A 10,499-nucleotide genomic window follows, 5' to 3' on the forward strand; every position below is an offset into this window, starting at 1 on the left:
AGGATATAAAGAAAGGCCCCAAACCAAGGGTGAAAAGAGGAATGGGGTTAGGACATTATCATCTACAAGCATCTCTGCATGCTTTTCTTTCCAAATAATTGCTAATCTTGCACACTTTCCCATATTGGAAAGAACGGTGTTTTAGAGTAAGATTCTATGTCCATTCCTGGTCCTGCAGTTTTCTACATGAACTTGTGTTACATTTCCTGTCTTTTCTGCATCTGTGTAGACTGCCCAAGCTCAAACAAGTATCAGCTCCATTTGCAAACGCTGGAGGCAGATTCTGTTGATTTGGTGAATGTGTTCTTTTCTATTTCCATTAGAAAAAATGATCAGAAACAGTTTGTGTGTGTTCATGTGGGAGAGACAGCTTCATTTATAATTTTGCCCCAGAATTATGTTAGCTTTCTTGTCCTCTGTACCAATCCAAAGAAATACAGATTAGTGGACATCCTACAAAATGTCACATTGATTCATTAAATTTGTGACATCATACTGATTATACAGGACAAACAAGTGGTGGATAGTACGTTGGAGATCTTGGTAAGAAACATATGCTTCCAAAGGTGGGGATAAACATACAGAAATAAATTCAGGAGGCTGCTTTTTAAGTAAAGTTTTTAGGGTTCCAGTGGTCAGTGGGTGCTCAGACATCCCTTCCAAAGTAATGGCTAAACTGCTGTATCTTGCTTCCCTACCACAAAGAAGGAAGTAGTTTGTGTAGTGAGTCCCTTTGGGTTCTTCAGGCCACATTGCACACCTAGGACATGTGCTGGCCCATGTATCAGACGGCATGGGAAGCTGCTAACTTTGAGTGAAGCCTGGAGCAGGAAAGAGCTCTGCAGTGAGTCATGCTCCCTTCAGTACTGCCATACAATATGGCAGACCCTACAACATGAGGTGTCTGTGGTGCTGGGTGCTGTGTGAATTTGTGTTAAACCACAGGGGAGGAATTAGGAAGTTGTCTCTGGAGTTCTGGAATGGGGCCATGCCAATTTCATCTGCCATGCAAAGTTGCATACTTTTTGAGAAATCGTTTCTGGAGTTATTGGACTCTGATGGAGATGGAACATTTGAGCATGGGGCAACTGCACATAACGAGCTGAATTTATCAGACCAACCAAGTCATAATGTTTGATGGGCCCAGCAGAAGTGAATCATCAAATGGAGATGGTACATCAGGGATGGAACCCGAGCAGGACCAGAGAGTCCAGCAAGCCGCACGACCAGGTAGTCCATACTCTCATGTCATCAACTACAGCTGTCTGTATCTTTCCCTTAGCTCATGCATATGGCTGATAGGGATTCTTGGTAACCAGTTGAGGGAGGAAGAAGGAGTCTGAGCATCCTTATGAATGCTCCTCTTGGTTTGTGGGAACAAGCTGAAAATGGACACTGGCTGCATTGCAGTCACATCAGGGGTGGCCCTGAAAAGCTGAGAAAAGCTTGGAAAGCTTCTCAGGGGACAGAGTTGTGAGTGGTGCACCTGTTCATCCTCTTTAGATGGGAGGAAAAGTGGCCTGAAGTGGCAACATGTAGTTTTCTGGGCAGTAACAGGTGGTTTCCCTGACTGGTCAGGGGCAGAGAAGAAAGGCAAGATCAAAGATAAGCAGGTCTGGAGCAGGGGCACGCTGCTGGGGAGCATGCATGAAGAACTGGGACGTCAGGGCACATGCTGATAACTACCATGATTCATACACACAGAAGTAGACAGATGGCTCAGCCAGTTCATATTGACCAGCATTCTTCACTGGCCTCCTTAAAGCTAGTACAATGGCCACAGTTGGCTCAGGTACTTAAATTCTTACTTAACAAGGCCAGTCTAACTACAGCGCCTCTGAACCCCCAACCTGTCAGCAATAGAGACCTATACTGAGCCTTCAGTATGACACAGAGATGAAGGAGCTGCTTGGTGGTAGAGTCTACTGCACTGGACCCGCTTCATCCTAGAAGAGCTGGCAGTCTGTCTAATACAGAGAGACGCCTTTTCCAGACATAGGCTGCTTTTCCTGCCTTCAGCACCTCAGCCAGCACCACAAGCCTGGTGTTTGCAGAATGCCTGATTCAGCAGGATGGGGCCCCATATAGTACATATTTAACCAGGTGACCCACCTTAGAGCAAAGGCAGTGTGGGTGTGGGCCGGTGACCATGGGACCCACTGGCTGTATCTTGACTTGCCCTGAAGCAGCAGCTGGCCTCACAGAGCACTGGAATAGCCTCAGAAGGCTGAGCAGAAACACCAGCAAGGAGAAAACACTAAAAGATGAGGTGCCGTGCTTCAGGACACAGTGTACTTACTAAATCAGCAACCCTTATATTGTACTGCCCCAGCCAGAGGAGGTAGGGCTACTGTTGCCCAATGGGGGCAGGAAGAAAACATATGGGGTACTCAGGGGGTCCACCGGGGTATCCAACTGCTAACTGGGAATGGAAATGTGCAGCAACCCTGACCTGAAAGGGTATAGTTACTAAGGACTCTGTCTCCTTAGAAATGAAGATTTGGGCCACACCACCAAGCCAACAAGGCCCCCAGGGCCCCCATGACCAATGTGATAGCCAAGAGAGAGGAATCTGGGATGGGTACAGGAGAAGGGATGCTGAGTATCAGTCTGGGTCCAGCAACCGACTAATGTGGTGGGTTTGTAGTTCACCCAAATGGCTTCTCTCTTCTGAATTTCCTTTCAGAAATAGCCCAACAGGAACCATGGGGCAACTGCTCCCTAGATAAGCATGCAGAAGTGGATCTGTGTGGCAGCCATGGTGGTGTATTCGTTAGATCTCCTTCAAGAGAATCTGCTGCAGGAGGCATAGCTGACAAACAACCTCAAGCCACAGTCCCTTTGGACCCACCATGGCTGTCATGTCATGTGATGTCATGTCACATCAAGGCACATTTCCCCCAGATTACCCCCAGCCAGGGACTGAGCATAATGGCAGTGTTAAAGCTGGCCTGATCCTGCCAGACATGGGATCCTTCCAATGGGAAACTTACTCAAAGACTCACCAGCCTGACAGAATTTCTTTGCTTCTTAAAGGAGCTGAGACAGGTTACAGACATCTTCAGACAAGAATTTAGTTAATTAAGTCAGTCAGTCTTCAGCTTTGAAAAGAAAGGGTATTATCTTGTCTTATTCATGTATAGTCACCAACTGAGTCAGATTTTTAGTTTGTGGAGATGCAGTCAAGAACAAAACTTCCAAAACTGGTGTGTCTTTAACTTTGGGTGAGTTGGTCAATGCCTCTTTTTTGGTTTCTGTGTAGGAAAAGCAGGCGTATCAGCCAAAGTGCGGTCAGGAGGTAGGAAGTATACAAAGTATTTCAACAGGTAGAATTTCAAATAAAGAATCTTTATCTTGGTATAAGGTTAACTATGTAACTCAAAAGACAAAACGAGAACAATAAGGTTTCCTGGAAGTCATAATGTCAGGAAGCGTTTATCATCCCCAGGACTGGGGGAATAAAGGGCAAGGATCGCAATTATGAAATTGAGGAGTTTGGAGGAAGCACCCTGTATTAGTCAGCGAGGGCCACCATGACGAATACCACACACTGCGTAACTTAAGCAAAAGAAACATTGTCTCACAGCTTTGGAGGATGGAAGTCCAAGAGCAAGGTGTCAGCAGGACTGGTTCCTTCTCAGGCTGGGAGAGAGAATCTGCTCCAGGCTCCCCCCTGGCCTCTTGGGTGGCCATCTTTGGGGCCCCATGGCCTGTAGAAGCATCACCCTGATCTCTGGCTTCGTCCTCCCTGGTGTTCTCCGCTCTCACATGTTCATTTCTGTGTCCAAATTTCCCCTTCTTATAAGGACATTAGTTATATTGGTTTAACCTGCCTCATCTTACCTAATTACATCTGCTGTGACCCTATTTCTACATAAAATCACATTCTGAGTTACTGGAGGGTTAGACTTCAACATGTGAATGTTTGGGGAGACACAATTCAACCCACAACAAGCCCTGTTCAGTCAAAAACAGACCTCCGAGGAGGATGTGCTGCCTGGCTGGTGCTGGTACATCTGAGCTCAGAGGAATGTCCCTCGGCCTGGAATCCACACCCCCACTGGGGCCCCAGCTGGCTGGGGCTGGCGGCTCAGAGGGGATGCGGTCATGCTGACTCTGCAAGTGCTGAATAGACCTCAGACTTGTTTCGGCCACTGCTTCAGGAAGAAACGCAGCTCCTGGATTGAAGATGTGGTTTGGGTTGCCACTCAAAAGAACGGCACGCAGGCAGGAAGCCAGTGGCAGGGAGCAAAGCCCCAGCCTGCCCTTTCCTTCCAGGCTGGCTGGGAGTGAGCAGGGAAGGCAAGAAGTGGTTGGCAGAGCTGCAGGCAGCACCACAGAGCCGACAACAGAGGGGGCTCCCCGGCGGGATCCGAAAGGACAGTCCACCCTTTGCTCCCTCACCACCCACACATCCTGCTAATTGAATTTCCATACAACTCTGTGTTTCAATATCAGAACAGCTATGAAAGGTGCAACCACCCTTGGGACACAGATGGTCCTACTGTCTCTGAAAAATGAGGAAACGCAACAGCCATTGCATCTATGTCAGGGAGGCAGGCACGCTATCCGTCTCTAGGCTGTGCTCCTTAGTCCTCAAATTGAGAAACAATCCCATCTAAGGTTGGGTCATTCGAAGACTGGATTTTCACGTGAAAAGTTGTACAAAATAATAAGCAGCAGGAGGGACAAGAGGAAGAAAAATCAGTATACACACACCATCTAAATATACGAGAAGATATGTACAGCTGTTACCATCTCTCCTTCTGTAACTGACAATAGACCACAGTTGATGTATTTCAAGCATCTCCATTGCTATATAATTCACATATCCTAAATTCACCCATATAAAGTGTACATTCATAGTGTTCAGTATATTCAATTTTACAACCACCACCTAATTATTTTTGTCACCCCAAAAAGAAATGCTGTACCTGCTAGCAGACACTCCCCATCCCACGGCACCCACCCCATTTCTGGCAATCAGGAACCTCTTTCTGTCTCTTATCGATTTGCCTATTATAAAATTTCATATTTCATATAAATGAAATAAAACAATATGTGGTCTTTGTGGCTGGATTTTCTTCACTTAGCATAATATTTTCAAGGTTCTTGATTTTTTTCATAGTTCATGTTTCTAATAGCTTAAATACTGGCATAATGGGTAATAGTAATATTTATTCTATAGAATTGTTATTAAGATAAATGAGTTAACACATGTAAAAATCTTAGAATAATGCCTGACAGAGTTAGTGTTTACTAAATTAAACCTATTACTGGCTGCTTCATTTGGTGTAGAAATATTCAAGGAGATAAACAACATTAAATGTCTTATATACTGACCTTACTGAAAAATCATCAAATAGTTTTTAAAATGTGAGCATTTCCAAAGAGAAAGTAGTGATTACCAAGATATTTGAAGCCAAGTGAGATTTTTTTCCTGTTTCGTCCAGTATGGTTCCCAAGTTTCATTATGTAGTGTCTGGTTCAGGGCGGCATGTCAACAGGCAGCTCTCATACTCACCACGTTCTTCTGAAATGTAGGAAAACACCTCCAGTTATTGTTTTCTTATATTTCACTTCAAAACCTTGAGTCCCCAAATGTGTTCTATATATCAGAAGGAAGCTGTGTGTTATATTTGTACTCTTCCTGTTTTATGCTTTTTTTTTCTTTTCAAATGTGGTAGCCACAGTCCAAAGCTTTCTAATACCAGTATTGGAGGGTTGCGGGTGGTGTTCTAAGTACCCTTGCGGTCAAGGTCATTAGGCTGGAACTCATCCAGATCTTGTTGCTTTCCATACTCCTGATATCTGTTGCTAACCCAGGGTTATCTGGGAGGATTCCTCATTTCCCCAGCCCCTTACAGGAACCCCCTAAAGACTCAGTCAAGTGTTCTGCTGGCCTCTAAGGAGAGAAGGCTGGTTGGTCTCTTGGGAAGGTGACTCAGCCTTCTTCAAGTGGAACAGAGATGAGCTCAGGGCTAGGGCAAAGCCGAAGCCCTTCTGGAACCAGTATTCCCTCTAAGCTCTTAACGGATGAGCTGTGGCTGGGAGAGTGGGACTGACCCCCTGGTCCCAAGCTGTGGTGACCTCCTGTGTGTAGTAGGTGCAGCTTGCCTCTCACTATCCTGAAAATGGGGGTGGTTGTTTGGACTCCTGAGTCTTGTGTTTGGATCTCTGGTATACACCCATGAAGGAACATGGGTGCCTCAGATGTCTGGATGGGACACAACTAGTTTTCCTAGCAACGATTTCCCTTACCTTATCTCAGCAACTAAGATGTAAGGGCGGTTCTCCTTGAGTATAGTTTTTTGTTAAGTTTTTAAAATAAATTATCTTTTACTTAACAATGTTAAAATTGTTAATCTCTTCTTTTTAATGTAATAACTAGAGTTAGTAAAGGCAGCCTAGTTCATTTTTATAAATGTTACTTGTATGTTTAAGAGAATTACATTGGTGAGTTAGTGTCTAATGGGTACAGAGTTTCAGTTTGGGAAGACGGAGAATTTCTAGAGAACGATGGTAGTGATGGTTGCACAGCAATGTGAATGTACTCAGTGCCACAGGATTGTATATAAAAATGGCTAAAATGGTAAATTTTATGTTACATGTAGTTTACCACAATTCTTTCTTTCAAACAAAAAGAAGTAAGGGCATTGAGTCAGACCTGGGCCTGAGGACTGTGCCATTTATTAGATTACTTACACTTTTAAAGACCATCTCCTCATCTGTAAAATAGTATAATAGTTCCTCCACCATAAGGTTGTTGCAAGGATTAAGTGAGAAATTTAAGCAGGCGAATTCAGTGTGTGTGCAGACGAGCTAAGTGGCCCTGCTCTGGGCACCGGTTCATCTCCTCTGCCCTCCTTGAGGGAATCACCCCGGCTCCCTGCCCCCTTTTTCTATAGCATCAAATGCTCTTCCCCTAAGGACCATGCAGATCCGCTCACAAAGATGCCCTTATTTCTTCTGACAACAATAAAAGGTCTCTCAGGACTCCACTTCTGCCAGCTATGGTTATACATTTCTTTTCTCTTTTGTAAGAAAACTTCTCAGAAATGCCATCTGTGCTTGTTTCCGCTTCCCCCTCATTCTCTCTTCAGCTCCTCCTGTTGAGCTTTTGTCGCCGCCACTCAGCTAGACCTGCTCCCATGATGATGACAATGTTTGCGACGCTGAGTCCAGCGGCAAATACCTGACTCCTCCTTTGACCCTGCTGATGACTCCTCTGACGTCCTTCTTGTCCTGAACTTCCAGGGTGCTCCTGGCTTCCTGCTGAATTAACTGGCTGCTTTCTCAGTCTCCTTTGCAGGGTCCTCCCACCCTTTGGGACTCTCAACACTTTAGCATCTGGGGCTTGACCCTTGGTCTCCTCCGATGACCTGGGTCCTGTCTACATGCTGGGAAATCCCAGATGTGGATCTCCAGCCCGCTCTCCCCCTTAACTCCAGACTCCTGTATCTAATCCCGCTGCCTGAATTTCTAGTAGATAGGCCAAATTTGGTACATCAGAAGCTGACCCCCACAGCGAAGCTTCCCCATCTAGTTAACTAGCAACCCTCAAAAACTTGGGTGTCATTCTTGACTCTCCTGACCCACACACTTGTAAGAAATCATTTTGTTAATAAGTTCCTTTTAGTATATGTCCAGAATCTGACCATTCTTCGCCACCTAAACCAGCACCAATGCTTTCTTCTCTGGACTTCTACATTTAGCTTCCTACCTGCTGTCCCTGCTGTCACCCTTGCTCCTAGAGACAATGACCATTACAGCAGCCATAGCCACTCTGTCAATATGTAACTCACATCACTCCACTCCTCTGCTTAAACCTTTGTTCCCAGTCCTTGCCCAGGTCTTTGAAACCCTCTCTGCTCTGACCCCACCCCACTACCTCTCCCACTTCTCTCCTCCTGATTCCACTGACCTCAACAGGTCCAGCGAGATGGACTTTTTGCCTCCCCTCCGCATTCCAGGCACACTCCGTCCTCAGGGTCTATGCCTGGAACGCTCCTCTACCCACAGTCCATGCCGCCAACGCCTCTGCCTCCCTCCAGGTTTTAATCAACCATCACCTTCTCAAGAAGCTGTGCTTTGCCCACTCCATATGCCATCTTCAGGTGAGGAAGTGCTCACCTGCAGGCATACCAGCTCCCGTTTACAGTCTGCCTTCCTCCCGCTACGGAAGGAATGTGAGCACCACGGGGCACAGATTTTTGTGTGTTTTGTGTGTGGATGTTTCTTATGTGCCGAAACAGGGTCTAGCACACAGTGGTCCAAAAATATACGACAGTGGATGAATGACTAAGAACATAGTGATCAAAACAGATTTTGCTCTCTTCCAATTTTTATGTGCCCACTCATTTTGTGATATTTCATAGAATATGATTTTATGTATACATTTTGAGATTCCTAAGGAACTTTTCTTTATTAATTTACTGTGTACATAATATTTTATAGCAAGAGTCAGCCAACTTTTTCCATGAAGGGCCAGATAGCAAATATTTTGGGCTTTTGAGGACACATTCTGTGTCTTAGATTGTGAGTTATTTAAAAACATGTATGGACTCATATGATTAATATAATGATTACTCTATCACTGGACATACAAACTATTTCCATTTTTTCACTATTACAAATTCTATGGTTCATCATCAATTAATGAACTCTGTTACATATTCTTCAAATATTTTCTTTTTTCATAGCTTCCTTATTACTTTTCTCTTTTCCTTTATTATTTCTTTTAATGATTAAAAAGTAAAGGAATTATTTCTGTAACAGCATAAATTCATTATGTCACCTTTTAAAAATTAATGTTTTAATATAAAAATCACACATGCTCATTACAGAAAATGTGGAAACGGAATATTTTAAAGAAAAAATGCAAATCACTACTAAAGGCAGGACTCAGAGGAGCCATTATTAGCATTTCATGAGCTTTTTCCAATCATTTTTTTCTTGGCCTATGTATACATGCTTCACAAAATCAGGGTATTGCTATATATAGACAATTTTTAGTCTGAATTACATAACATTATATAAGAATTAATTACTATTACACCTTTGCAAGCTAATTCTGTGTTTTAAGCAATGCTTTCTCTGAGTTTTCGACTACTTTTTGGCATTGATTCTTAGAAGGCAAATTGTGGTTTTGTTCTCTTTTTGACAAATGCTTTCTAGAAAGGATATAACCCAGTTTTCTGAGCAATGCAGGGTCGGCTCCTTTCTGCACACATCGACATTAAACGACCAGGGAGAGAGGCCTCCAAAGGAACCAACCCTGCTGACACCTTGATCTTGGACTTCCAGCCTCAAGAACAGAATGAGACAACACATTCCTGTTGTTTAAGTCACCCAGTCTGTGGTATTTGTTATGCAGCTCTAGCAAACTAATACACTTATCCAGACACCATACTCTGTCTTCTCTGGGTTATTACAATAGCATACACCTGGTTTCTCAGCAGTTACTTAGCTGCCCAGCAACCAGAGCAATGATTTTAAGTGTGCATCTCAATATATCATCCTTCAGCTTGTGATCCTTTAGTGATTTTCCAGATGAAGACCCAGATCCTCACTGCGATCCTCCAGGCTTCTCCCTGCTTCGCCAAGTCCCTCTTGTGCCTCTCTCCTCTTCTTCCTTTGTGCTTTCTGTTTATTCTTTAAATGCTGCTTGTTCCTGCCACCTCAGGACTTTGCACGCACTGGCCCTTCCACCTGGATAGCTCTCTTCACCTCTTAGTTATGTGTGTTTTAGTTTTTACCCATTCTTTCCATTTCACCTCAATACATCCCTTCCTCAGAGGGGATTCCCATTATGTGATCATACAACTCTTTGAATGTCTATTTCATGTCACATAATGTAACTGTAACTACTATAAATAATAAATTGTGAAATTAATCATTCAATATCTGTTTTCCCCATAGACCCTCACTGTCTAACAGAACTTTTAGCACTGTTGGAAATGGTCTATAATTGTGCTAACACAGTCATCACTAGTCACATGTGGCTATTGAGCACTTGAAATATAGCTAATGCCTCATGCGATTTTTCTTAATTTAAATTTAAATTCAGGTAGCCACAAATGCTGGCCACCGCTGTGTTGGGTGCACATCTGGAACTGCTGGCTCCCCAAGGGCTGATGCCAGTCTTTCTCTAACCACCATGTCTGGCATTGTGCCTTCCAATTCAAATATCTGTGAATGAGTAAATGAATTTAATCTGAATTTGACCAAGGATATTATGTATTTCGAACAAAATGTCTTGTATAAGGAATGCTGCTCTCATTGGGTTCACATACTTAGCAGGACAAATTCTGGTATTGTTCTTCCTGCCACCTTTTCCCCTTCTTGCAGAAAAATTTGGGCCAATAATAGGTCATCTCTGCAGGAGGTACCCTGCAATGCATCATCTGGTTAGATTCACCAATTTCCTGTGTGGCACTTTGGTATGGATGGTGTGTATCAGTAGTTGTTAGAAAATAAAACCAAGAATGGAATTATTA

This window comes from Manis javanica, chromosome 16 (assembly GCF_040802235.1).
Source record: "Manis javanica isolate MJ-LG chromosome 16, MJ_LKY, whole genome shotgun sequence".
Classification (NCBI taxonomy): Eukaryota; Metazoa; Chordata; class Mammalia; order Pholidota; family Manidae; genus Manis; species Manis javanica.